This window comes from Lissotriton vulgaris, chromosome 5, assembly GCF_964263255.1.
Source record: "Lissotriton vulgaris chromosome 5, aLisVul1.2, whole genome shotgun sequence".
Lineage (NCBI taxonomy): Eukaryota > Metazoa > Chordata > Amphibia > Caudata > Salamandridae > Lissotriton > Lissotriton vulgaris.
This window is the reverse complement of record NC_141693.1, coordinates 438,231,552-438,244,319: the sequence shown is the minus strand read 5'-3', so window position 1 is coordinate 438,244,319 and position 12,768 is coordinate 438,231,552.

The following is a 12,768-nucleotide window of genomic DNA, read 5'->3' as shown; positions in this document are numbered from 1 at the left end:
TCGCGCAGGCCTACTTTTCACAACTAGACTTGGGCACTGTCCCCCAAACAAGCAACAATTCACAGGCTACATAAACCTATGTAGTAAGGGCAGTTCAATGGCAGAGTCTCTATTGAGAAGCATAACCAGGTCCTGAGAGTTCTGTAAGACTACAGTGACATTCCATTCCACCAGAATGAACATGCATCTCCTAATAATCACTCATCCATCTAATTGTGGCTAACATCCTACTGCATCAAATTGAGCGCCATCCCTCATGAGGTCATTACTTCAGACGCAAAGCAGTATTGGAAGAACGTAGATGTGTGGTGTGTCGCTAGGGGATGCGATTCTCCGAATATCAGGGCACATGTGGTGCAAACTCCCATTGGACCAGAGGGTCAGATCATCCATCACTCCCTTTCAACAAACTCCTAAAAATGTACTGAAAAGTAACCCTTGGCTCCCTGCAATCAATTCTGTTGCTTATCATTATGGCTGATCTATGGAAACAATGTGCAGACTCCAAGGCTTGCAGGATTCTAGAAATTACAGCTAGAATAATGCAAAATACAGGACAGCGACATAAAACTATCGACACTGTGTCAGCCTAAGCACAACATGTCTGTGCACACGGGCAAATGTATCCACTTTCCCACCCTTGGACACCAAGCTTGTGGCAATCTACATTCTCCTGTTAAGGAATCTGCAAAAAACATATGGATATGCTACACATTCGTTTGTTGTGGCCTTTGACCGGAAAAATATCAAATAGGATCCTTTTTACTGCAATTATTATTAAGCATAGCTAGAGCCCAGCAACGTTGAACTTTTGGACAATGGCTGCTCATCTCCAAAGGTTGGAGGATGGTGATGAAGACCACAGACAGAGGCGACTGCAGGAGAGACTCAGGGCGTGGTCAGCATATCCCGAATAGGGGAGTTTAAGAAAGTTTAGGATTACAGAAAGGCTAAGGGAAATTTTCGTTGGATATGTTCTTCCAGGTAAGCCAGTGGCTCACTTTATCATCCTCATCAAATACTTTATTGGGCTAAGTGTGGAACAATTAAACAATTCATGTTATATGTGCATGAGAAAAACATAAGAGCAATAAAATCACATCTAAAAAAATATACATCTCTAGCCAGACTATATTGCATAAAATTCAAATCACACAGAGGTTTAAGATCCTTACAAAGACCCATAACTTTTCCTAACAACTTGTGCACAGTGAATATAATTGACTACTGCGGCACAGGCGCTCAAGCTGCTCAGCTGCTGTAAAAAAAACTAAAGCTTCCTTATGCTACCTAATTCCAGTGGTGTGCAGAATTGGTGTCAGAAATTGTTTCCCGGCACCAGAATATAGGTTACAAAAAAGGATTAAGTGCATTGTGCTTTGTGATGAGGCAATATCATAAGGGCAGTTTGGAAGCAATGACTTCCAGCCAAACATTCGAGAGAAGGCAACTAAAACAAAGTTGGGTAAAAAAAACCTTAAAACAAACTTATATCATTGTTAAACACACCAACCAAATAAAACTCACATCCTGGAGACTGTTAAATGAATCTATAATTAGTACTTGAGCTTACATTTTGAAATTCCCTATGACTGAATCTGGCTTGATTCTGCAAGAATAAATCTCTCACCTTCATATTTGATTATGCCTCAATAGTCTCTGGTTTATAAAAAAGCTATGGCAATCCAAGATCTACAAAACTGTTAATATATTTTATCCAGAGGGCCGCTTTGGCATTATCTAAAGAAAGGTAATCTGACAATAATTCTCTTGTAAAACCTGCTTCTGGCTTACCTCAAATCCTCAGCCAAAGGAGCAGAGGGCTCAGTTGAGTTTTGCCTTCCATAAGATTCAACTCCACCTCTCTTCATCTTCCTTGTTCCGGTCGACATCTAGGCAACCGTCACCTATGTCTCCATAGAGGGGCTGTTACATACAACTAAGACAATCAGTGTGAAATATATATAACATATTTCATGTGTGTCCCTAGTTAAGCCCGATTGCCAGTGCACAATATTTCCAATGGTGTAGTCACTGTTACAAGAAAAAGCCTCCAAAGCAGAACAACTGCTTCCGAGCCTTGAAATATAGACTGATCTTGACGAAAACCACCTTAAGTCTATGCTCTACTGTGGGAGGCGTTCCATCCATTTCTTACACTGCCCACTAAAGGAGCATTTCTCAATATATTTTGCTTACACCCTGGATAAGAACTTCCCTCGTATTAAGCTTAGTAACACATCACATTCCTAGTGGTCTTTGTCTTCAGGTCAACAATGAATTCAATATTTTTCCTTCAATAGTATCAAAACAGTTTTCTGCCTTGATTATCTTCATAAATTTCAGCAAATATTTGAAATTCATGGTTCACTAATTCTCGTAGTACAATTTTAAACCATTCTAAGGAATACCGCCTGTTATGTTATCTACTGTTCCTCGCTCACACCCCACCCCCAAGACAGAACAGAAAGTGGTATGTTTCTAGGTCTCTTGGCGCCTCACTGGGAAAAAACACGTAGTAATTGTCACAAATTCACCTATTCTAATGGCAGTGCTGCAAGGTGAGGAGAACCACAAACCTCCACAAATTATTTAGCCTAGGCTAACAGAATACACTAATACTCCCCAGTACGCGTCAAGAATTAATGAAAAACAGTGGGTAGTGCATAGCAATAAGCACAATTAGTCAAAATTTCAGATTCTCTCTGTCTACTTTTCTCTTTTATTCATTTGATCTCCACACAGTCAAACAGTCGACAGGTGTTTCGTCGCATACATGGGTATTAGTCCTGCAACTTTTTCAAGGCTGTATAAATATAAACAAATTGTATTTTCAGGCATTTAAAGTGATTCATTTCAAGAATAGAATCCAAAGATCATGCACAAGATGGGATATGTTCATGTGTCAGAAAAGATATACATATATCCAAGATCAATACGGCGCAGAGAAACTACCAAAGGAAGACGGAGGATAAGAAAGCCAAAAGGGGTGTGAATATATATGTGGTCGTGATCTTGCCAATTATATGGCCGTCTGCACACGTGACTCAGGAACTCTAGTGGGTGCAAATCATGCAACCCGACTCAAGTGATAAAAGATCTGTGCCTATCGAAAGAGACCTTAAAGATCCAAATGCCATTTGTGTCTTAAATACCTAGGTCCTGTCAACATGGATTTCTGTAAAAGACAAGATTCTTGGGTAAATGCACAGCATTAACCTAGTGTGTTAACGATAATATGCTCTCGTCTGAATAGAATACATACTCTTTCCGTGGTGATACTTCCAACCCACAGAGGGTGTCTATTTCCTGCAGTGTCTTTTACACACAATTTCTATGAGTTCAATATTCCGTAATGTTCCGGTATCAAGTAGCTGTAAAAATACCATAACCAAACATCCTAATGGGGGACATTGTGCTAACCCTTCAATAAAAAATGATCCACAGTATACCTCTAATCGCCATGTGCAGCTCGTATCTATCCATTGTATTAAACAAGTACAAGCCCTCTGCACCACATTATTATGCTCAGAAGGAAAGCTATTTCTCAACATTTATAACAACTCTCCTTGGGCCCAACCGTACAATCATCCATCACCTTTAGTGTATGGGTATTCAAATATATATCCAATGCGCTGCCATTGCACCCACTATCGCTTTCTCTTAAACCATATTAAACACCCAACAGCGTGTGATCCTTGCTAGGCCCATACACATGTCAAATCAAAGTGATCCTCTCATTGCGGTGATGGATGATTGTACGGTTGGGCCCAAGGAGAGTCGTTATAAATTTTGAGATATAGCTTACTCCTTGAGCATAATATTGTGGTGCAGAGGGCTTGTACCTGTTTAATACAATAGATAGATACGAGCTGCACATGGTGATCCTTTTTTATTGAAGGGTTAGCACAATGTCCCCCATCAAGATGTTTGGTTACGATATTTTTACAGCTACTTGATACCGGAACATTACGGAATATTGAACTCATAGAAACTGTGTGTAAAGAACGCCACAGGAAATAGACACCCTCTGTGGGTTGTAAGTATCACCACGGAAAGCGTATGTATCCTATTCAGGAGAGAGCATATTATCGGTAACACACTAGGTTTACGCTGTGCATTTACCCAAGAATCTTATCTTTTACAGAAATCCATGTTGACAGGACCTAGGTATTTATGACACAAATGCCATTTGGGTCTTTAATGTCTCTTTTGATAGGCACAGATCTTTTATCACTTGGGTCGGGTTGCATGATTTGCACCCACTAGAGTTCTTGAGTCACGTGTGCACACTGCCATATAATCGGCAAGATCAGGACCACATACATATTCACACCTCTTTTCGCTTCCTTATCCTCCATCTTCCTTTGGTTTCTCTGCGCCATATTGATCTTGGATATACATATCTTTTCTGTCACATGAACATATCCCATCTTGTGCATGAACTTTGGATTCTATTCTTGAAATGGATCACTTTAAACGCCTGAAAATACAATTTTTTTGGCTTGTGGTACACGAGATAGGACTTGAGTTGTGCTCTCATGTTTATATTTATACAGCCCTGAAAACGTTGCAGGACTAATACCCATGTATGCGACGAAACACGTGTCGGTTGTTTGACTGTGTGGAGATCAACTGAATAAAAGAGAAAGGAAGACAGAGAGAATCTGAAATCTTTTACTAATTGTGCTTATTATCTATGCACTACCTACTATTTTTCTTGACGTGTGCTGGGGAGTATTAGTGCACACCCCACACCCAACCCAATTAAAAAGTAACTGTTTCCTCATACCTACCTTTCCATAATAAACCATAACATAGTCTTGTTTAATTCATACGTGCAACGCTGCCTTTCCATGTTTTTTCTTATGTTTTCACCTTTCTCAGTAGGCACACAATCAAAATCAAATATGTTCAGACACGTCCCATCTCAAATTCTGAGCAGACCACCACATACATTAGAGAATGAAAGAATACAAAATACCCATTTTGCCACAACTTTCATGAGGCTCCATGCGCGGTCCTTCACTTACTTGCAAAGTAAAGGGCAGCAGAGGAACCTGCTCCTCCTCCTCTTGTATTTACCCTGTCTCAAATGCTTGTTCTGTGGGGCTATCTCTCTAATCCATGCACCCACCCTGAGGTACAATAATATAATATCAAGCATTCTTCTCAAGGTTCTCAGGTCCTTGCACTTCTAAAAATGTGCTCTGCAGAATTAAGATAAAAGTTTTAAAAAAAGTGGTTGGGTTGAGACTGCAAGGCAAAGGATACCATGGGTGGTGAAAAGGTTGAAAGTCTCCCATTATAGTGTGAAGTCACATGAGAAGGAAACTTTCATCACAAGCGCAGTAGCGGCTGCTAATGGGGGCACTAGTGGGGGAGGGGCGGGGGGGGGTGTAAAAAAATAAAGGGAAAAAGAAATTGCACTTAATTTCCCGGCGGTCACCTCCCCGCCATCCTCTGCATTACAATTGTGATTGGTCTGAGCGCCGTGGTTCGGTGCTCAGAGAGGGACTGGGAGGCTGCCAATGTTCTCAATCTAGGATGTGCAATACAGTCTGGTGGAAAACATGTTAAGTGCACATGACTGCTAGGCCAACGCAAAACGGCCGACAAAACCGTCATGAGCACTTAGAAAGTGCCCACCACTCCACCCCCCTGCTCTGTGAGAAAAATAAAATGATGATAACATGATCATATTGTCATTTTACTTTTTCCTGTGGGGCGACGCTCCTCCGCCATAGTGGAGGAGTTGCCATTGCACACGTGTAGTGCATTGTGATCCACACCCAATTGGCATGTCTCTTTGCCTTGAAACATGGATATTCCCATTCATTCAGAAACAACAAAATATTTTGCGTTTTTATCTTTCCTGTGGAAGATTCCAGCATTTTGCATGTTATTTTTTTCAGCTTACTAATTCTGTTTTGCCAGGAGACACCTGCTCTATGAAAGACATACATTCAGCAAAAGGCCAGTGCTGTAAACTATGAGCAACTCTTTTCCTGAGAAACGCAGTGTTGTGTCTCTCAGCTTGTCTTGCATGTTTTGACAATGGAATTACTGTGCAAACTTTTCATCTCACTTTCATTACGACATACCGTTCACAATAATTGTAGAACTTTGTTCCAGGTTTATATTTTTGTGCATCAAAATGCTATGAATTTTCACACATGATTCTACATCTATGGACTGACTTAACATAATTACAATTGAACCAAATTGCATTGACATATAACATTGAAGTTATTAATGTTTTATTTAAGCCACATATTTGTATGAAATTCCATGTCGAACAAGATGGCTGTCACCACTGTCACTCACTCCTGCTTCCCCTACCACACACATTCTCTTCCCACAGGCTCAACAGGGCACAGTCAAGCTGATGATATGATCGGCGGTCAGTAAGGTTTGGATAGAGGGGGCGGATTGGACACACACGCATGCACACATACACACAACACTCACAACCATGCAATCACACGTGCGCAAATGCACACACACACACACACACACACGCACACACACACACACACACACACACACACACAAACACATACATTCACAACATTCCTTACCAAACATACACGCACACAGGCACCAAATATTAATTTAAAAGAAAAAAACACCTGCAGCCACCTCTCCTCTGAGGTTTCAGGAGGCTTGGGACCTAAGGTCAGCCAATGAGGGAAGGAAGCAGTCCCAACGCCATCACAGAGTGGGATGGGGTCAGTGAAACTGCTGACCCCACCCAACTCTGTGATGAAGTATTACTGATTGACGCTCGACCCTGGGTGCTCCAGGGCTTAAAACTGAAGTGCCCAGGTGTGAAGCAAGTAGTGATGCTACCCCTTGTCACTGAGGGGAGGCCTCAGGGACCTTTGCTTAGCTTTGCTTAGCTGAGGACGTCACAGCCACAGGAACTGTGACTTCCCCTGCCCAGCAAAGTTCCGCTCAGGCAGCCAGGGGCATGCCTATTTAGCGCAGGCCTGGCTCCTGGCTGCCTGACCGTAAATGAACCGTGTCTGTCAGGCTGACCTTTGTTCAGCCTGACAGATACTGTTCATGAGGTGGAGGGGCATGGCCCCTCAGCCCTAATGGACCGGCTGCAGCTGGATGATAAAATGGTTTATTTCTACTAGAGATGTTGCTCTGTTAGAGCTGAATTTCCTATTGTGCGGATGTAGAATTACAACAAGTATTAATTTTTTTGTTCCATATCTGATACTATTTATTCAGGGAAAGTCTTATTGTTAAATGTTTCATATTTGTTTGAATATCTCCAGGTGGCATTAGCATAGAGGGAGTTGAATAATTATTTAACCGAAATAGGACGGTGCTAATGGGTTAAGGTAATGATGAGATTGGCATACAAGGATCCGTTCTCAAATGGATCTATTCCTTCCTCACAGGAAGAACCCAAAGGGTCAGGGTGCCTCCCTTTCACATCAGAGACCAAGAAACCAATATGTGTAGTCCCAGAGGGATTGTCCCCCAGCCCAACACTTTTTAGCATATACGTGGCATCATTCTGCAACATCATCTGATCACAATAATCACCAGAACCAAGTTCAGTAACTGCATGACCATGGTAGCAGACTGGAAGCAAATCACCTCCCTGAAGTCTAACTCCAACAAGATAGAAATTCTGGTCTTTGGCAACAAGACCTCTGAAAGGGACACAGTTGGAGCTAAAACCCTAACCACCGACCATGCAAGAAATCTAGGGATCATTCAAAACGACAAGCGAAACATGATAGCGCAAGTCAACACAGTGTGCACCTCCTGCTTCCACACCCTATGCATTCTGATTAAGATATTTAAATGGTTGTTTCAGAAAACCAGATGGACCATCACGCAAGCACTCATCACCAGTAGGCTGGACTACAGCAACACTCTCTATGCCAGAATCTCCAAACAGCTACTGCACAGACTCCAGACAATCCAGAACACTGTTGCAAGACTCATACTCAACCTCCCATGCCTCATCCACATCACATCACACCTCAAGAAGCTTCACTGGCTCCTTATTCAAAAGCCCAGCCAATTCAAACACATACAGAGCCCTACACAATAGAGGGCCAGACTACATGAAGAGCATCCTACATTTTCACTAACTCAAACTCATCAGGCACCTATTCTCTGCCTGAATCTCCCTCTCACACATTCCCTATATCCGCAAAAGCAAAACTGGAGGTTGCTGCTGCTCCTACATCACAGCCAAGACATGGAACAATCTCCCTCAACACATCAGAGACTCCATCTTACTTCTTCAGTTCCACAAGACATGGGCTGCCACTTTGTTGTTGCTGCTGCTGGGGTATTTCAAACCCCAGCAGCCACCATTGAGCCCAGTAGAAGGAGGGGCTCCAACAAGGGGAAACGTGCTCATAAATGCTTTGGAGACCCGCATCAAGGGATTCCTGTCTGCCACTTTGTTAGTGCTGCTTTTGGGGGCCCTCCAACCCCAGGCAGCCACCATTGAGCTCAGGAGGAGGAGGGGCTCCCTTATGGGAGAAAACACACTCATAAGCACTTTGGAGACATGCAGAGCAGGATGTATTCCGGACATGCCTGGGCGCTTGCCCAGATGACGACTGGACCAAAAACAGGTCCATCTGCGACCATCTGTGCCTGGCCGAGACTGAGCTGGGCTCACTCTCTTTCATCTGTTTGTCTCTGTGGCACAATTTAACCCCGGGAGTTCCTACTATATCTTCCTTTTTTTCCAAAGCTATGGGTACCCTTAATAAGGAAATTGACAATGTTGAGGAGATATTACACAACAGTATAAGAATGACAAAGTAATGAGAGTGGAGAAACAAAGTGACTCTGACTGCATGCGTTCCAGGTAGGTAAAGGAGAGGCCACCTCTGAACACAATGTGCAAACATACAATGTGACCCTATTAACCGGACAAGAAAAAGGCAGTGATATTTTTTATCCAAGTGTTAAAAATGATGGTGACCGAAAATTTTTCCACCTGGGGATTAGCCTTAGTCACTCTAACTCTTGGTTTAGGTATGTGAATAATGACAAATTGTATTTTTTTTTTGTAAATATATTTTTATTGCAGGAATTAGTTATAGTTACACATTGGTCAGCGATAAGGCAATCGGTGATGGTAACACGAATGGTGAAGTAACCTTGCTACATGGCCATTTAGCCCACAACCCGGAGGTCGGGCGGCAATTTATGCTGAAACGATGCATGCGGGTCCAGCGGCCTTATACATTAAAGTTTCACTTCTGCTTTTCTAAAAGAAAGAAAAACTCCCCCCCCCCCCCTTCCAACTAAACAAAACACTCCCAGAGGTCTAATGTCCAATCATCTAGTGCAATAATCAAACAGTGCATTAGGAAGCTTATGATGCTCCCTCCTCCCTCTGTCCCCCTCCCACCCCCGCCATTGGTGTCCTGGTAGATGTGCAAAGAGCGTGTGGTAGGAGACATTACGCATCCTGACAGGAATACTGTGCCTTTATTGCACTACGGAGACGTAGGCTGCCATCGGCATCACTATCGGTGTCACTGGGTGTGTTGTGATCGCGCAGGGCCTGCACCAATGTCTCCCACGCCTGTGCTGATTCTAGCGCCTTCTCATTCTGCTGCCACCTTGCTAGCTGATACCGCAGGGTGCTCTCTCCCTCAGCCCATTTAAGAAATTCATTGCGCCATTTAATGCCCGTTGGACCAACTCGTGCCTTCCAGTGTCGAGTTATTTCTCGTTTCGCCAGGAGTAGCCCCATGTCAATAAATGTACTGGTAACTTTGTTTTTGGAGGTATGAGAAAACCAGTGCAAGATCCCCACCGCAATGTCAAATTGTAGGGACCGCTCTGTAACCCTGTTAAGGGTGTCCCCTATCAACGTCCAATAGGAGGACAGAGCGGAGCAGGACCATAGCATGTGCATAAGGTCAGCCCCAATCGTCCAGCATCGTGGGCAGGCTGCCGTGTCAGAGGCGAAGTATTTTTGTATCTTCTCCGGGGTCAGGTAGGCGCGGTGCAATATGTAAAAGTGGACCAATTGGAACTGAGCGTTACGCGTGCTCTTCCAGGCCCGGCGCATCAGCTGGGCCCACGTGGTCTCCCGGATGTCCCTCCCTATGTCTGCCTCCCACCGGGTACTCAGTGTGTCCAATGGAGGCAACCGCTTGTTGACCATCCTGGAGTACAAGCACGTTACAGCTTTGATCGTTCCCGCCGCCATCATGACATATTGACACACCGCTGACGTCTGTGGTTCCTCAAAACCATTCTGCCAGTGCGCTTGGAGTGCCCTCGTGACCACCGCATGGAGCAAGAAGTCGCCCCTGGGGATGTCAAAGCGGTCCAGGAGCGCCTGGAAAGGCAGCAGCACTCCATCCTCATAGAGGTCACCTATGATCTGTATGCCCGCGTCCTCCCAAACCCGTAGTTGTGACCAATCGCCACCATGTGGTAATGCAGTGAGCATCCCAAGTGGGATTTCTGGGGCATAGGGGTGTTTCATTCCCGACTTGCGTTGCACCCGGTTCCAGCACGATCTAATAGTGCGTTCCTCCTGTGTGAGGTCCCTCAGAGCCAGCCTCTGTTGCAGTGCAATATAGGATAGAACGTGTCTGGGTATGCCCAGCCCCCGCTCCTCCTCTGGGCCTCGAAACTCCGGTGGTGCCATCTCCTGGGTGTAGGTCTGCAGTTGGGCGGCCAAGTAATATGTTTCAAAGTCGGGTACGGCTAACCCCTCCCTCCGCTTTAGGTCTCATTAGGGTCTTAAACGCAACTCTGCGGTGGCCCGATCCCCAAAAAAATGCAACGAGCAGTGAGCTCAAGTTCGGGAAGACAGCCAGTGGGATCCAGACCGGAAGCGTCCTGAAGTAATATAGTAGCCGAGGAAGCGCCACCATCTTCAGCAGTGCTATACATCCTGCCACCAATAGTGGCAGGGTGGCCCAGAAGGACATGCTACCCTTTAGTGCCCGAACGCATCGGGAAATGTTGCCCTCTAGGATGTTAGCAGGGCTGTGATAGACGTAAACCCCCAGATATTTGAGGCAGCTAGGTGCCCATCTGATTGCCCTAGGAGTGTCGGGTTGGGGCTCTCCCGCGCGAACCCGGAACAAGCAAGTTTTTGCCCAGTTCACCCTGAGGCCCGATATCTCACCGAAAGCAGTGAGTACTGTGTCGGCACCGGCCAAAGCCTCTCCAGCATCCTCTAGGAAAAGCAACAGGTCGTCAGCATAGAGGGAAATGTACTGTCGCCCTGTCAAGGTCCGCAATCCTCTATAATAGGCCCCGGTGCGAATCGACAGCGCCAGGGGTTCCACCGCGAGCGCAAAGAGCAGTGGGGATAGTGAGCAGCCCTGCCTTGTACCTCGCTCCACTGGGTACTGTTGGGAAATCAGCGGGCCTGATCTTACCCTAGCCATCGCGAGGCATATAGCACCGCAGTGCAGCGCAGGAACCCCTCCCCCAGCCCAAAGCAACCAAGCACTCTACGGAGGTATTCCCACTCTAAGCTGTCAAAAGCCTTCTCCAGGTCAATTGAGAGGATCATGGGTTGGGGGGCCTCGTCGTGGCCCTCCTCCAGCAGACGGAGCAAACGACGGATGTTCATCATAGTATTACGCTTGGGGATGAAACCCGCCTGGTCTTGATGCACTAGGGAGCCCATGTGACCCAACAATCTCGAGGCCAGGATGCTGCTTAAAATTGTATAATCAACTGTAATCATCGGGAGCAGCCTGTAAGACGCCGGGGCGTTGCTCTCCTTATCGGGTTTGAGCAGGGGGACCACCAGGGCCTCACGCATTGAACCCGGAAGGCGCCCCAGACGCTTCGCCTCCCTGTAGACTATCAAAAGCCGTGGGGCCAGGAGGTCAATGTAGGTGGAGTAGAGCTCCACTGGAAGTCCGTCCAGGCCTGGGGTTTTGTTCCATGCCATCGTTTTTATGGTGCTGCGGATCTCCACCAGCTCCACGTCTCTCCCCAGTTCCTTCGCCTGTTCAGGCTCCAGAGCGGGATAGGTAAATCCTGTAAGAAGTCATCAATGGGGGAAGTGTCCGGGGACATCCTACTTCGGTACAATTCTTCATAGTAGCTCAGAAAACAACTAAGGATTTTGGGTTGGGTATAAACCTCTATGCCCTCCGCATCCCGCATAGCTACCGTGGGAGAGGTGCGCCTCGTAGGGTTAGCCAGCAAAGCCAGGAGCGCTCCCGATTTATCACCCTCAGCGAATGACCTGGTCAGATGAGCCTTGTAGTCGAAACTACGTAGCCTTTCAACTTCAACAGCTACAGCTTCCTTCGCCGCCGCAGTCTGTTGTTGAAGCTCCGAGCGGCCGGGACGGAGGAGCTCCATCTCGCGGAGTTTCCGATCTGCTTTACTAAAGTCTTTCAGAAGGACCCGTCGCATCCCCACCTTCTTCGTTATGCAATAGCCCCTCATTACCACTTTAAATGCATCCCATTCCGTGGCCCTTGCACCAGTCGTACCCTAGTTCTCCGCGAAGTACGCGGCGATTCTGTCTTCCAGTTCAGTCCGGAACACCAGATCTTCTAGTATCTCGGGGCGTAGCCTCCAAGTCGGAACACAGGGGGTACTCGGGAGCCACCTAAAGTCGGCCAGTAGAGGGTTGTGGTCGGAGATAGTCCTCGCTAAATACTCAGACCTCGCAGCCGTGGAAACTAGTTCCGCCGATCCCAAGAACCCATCCAACCGCACATGCAGTTTGTGCATGCCGGAGAAGTGAGAGTAGTCTCGGGCATGCGGTTGCTGGGCTCG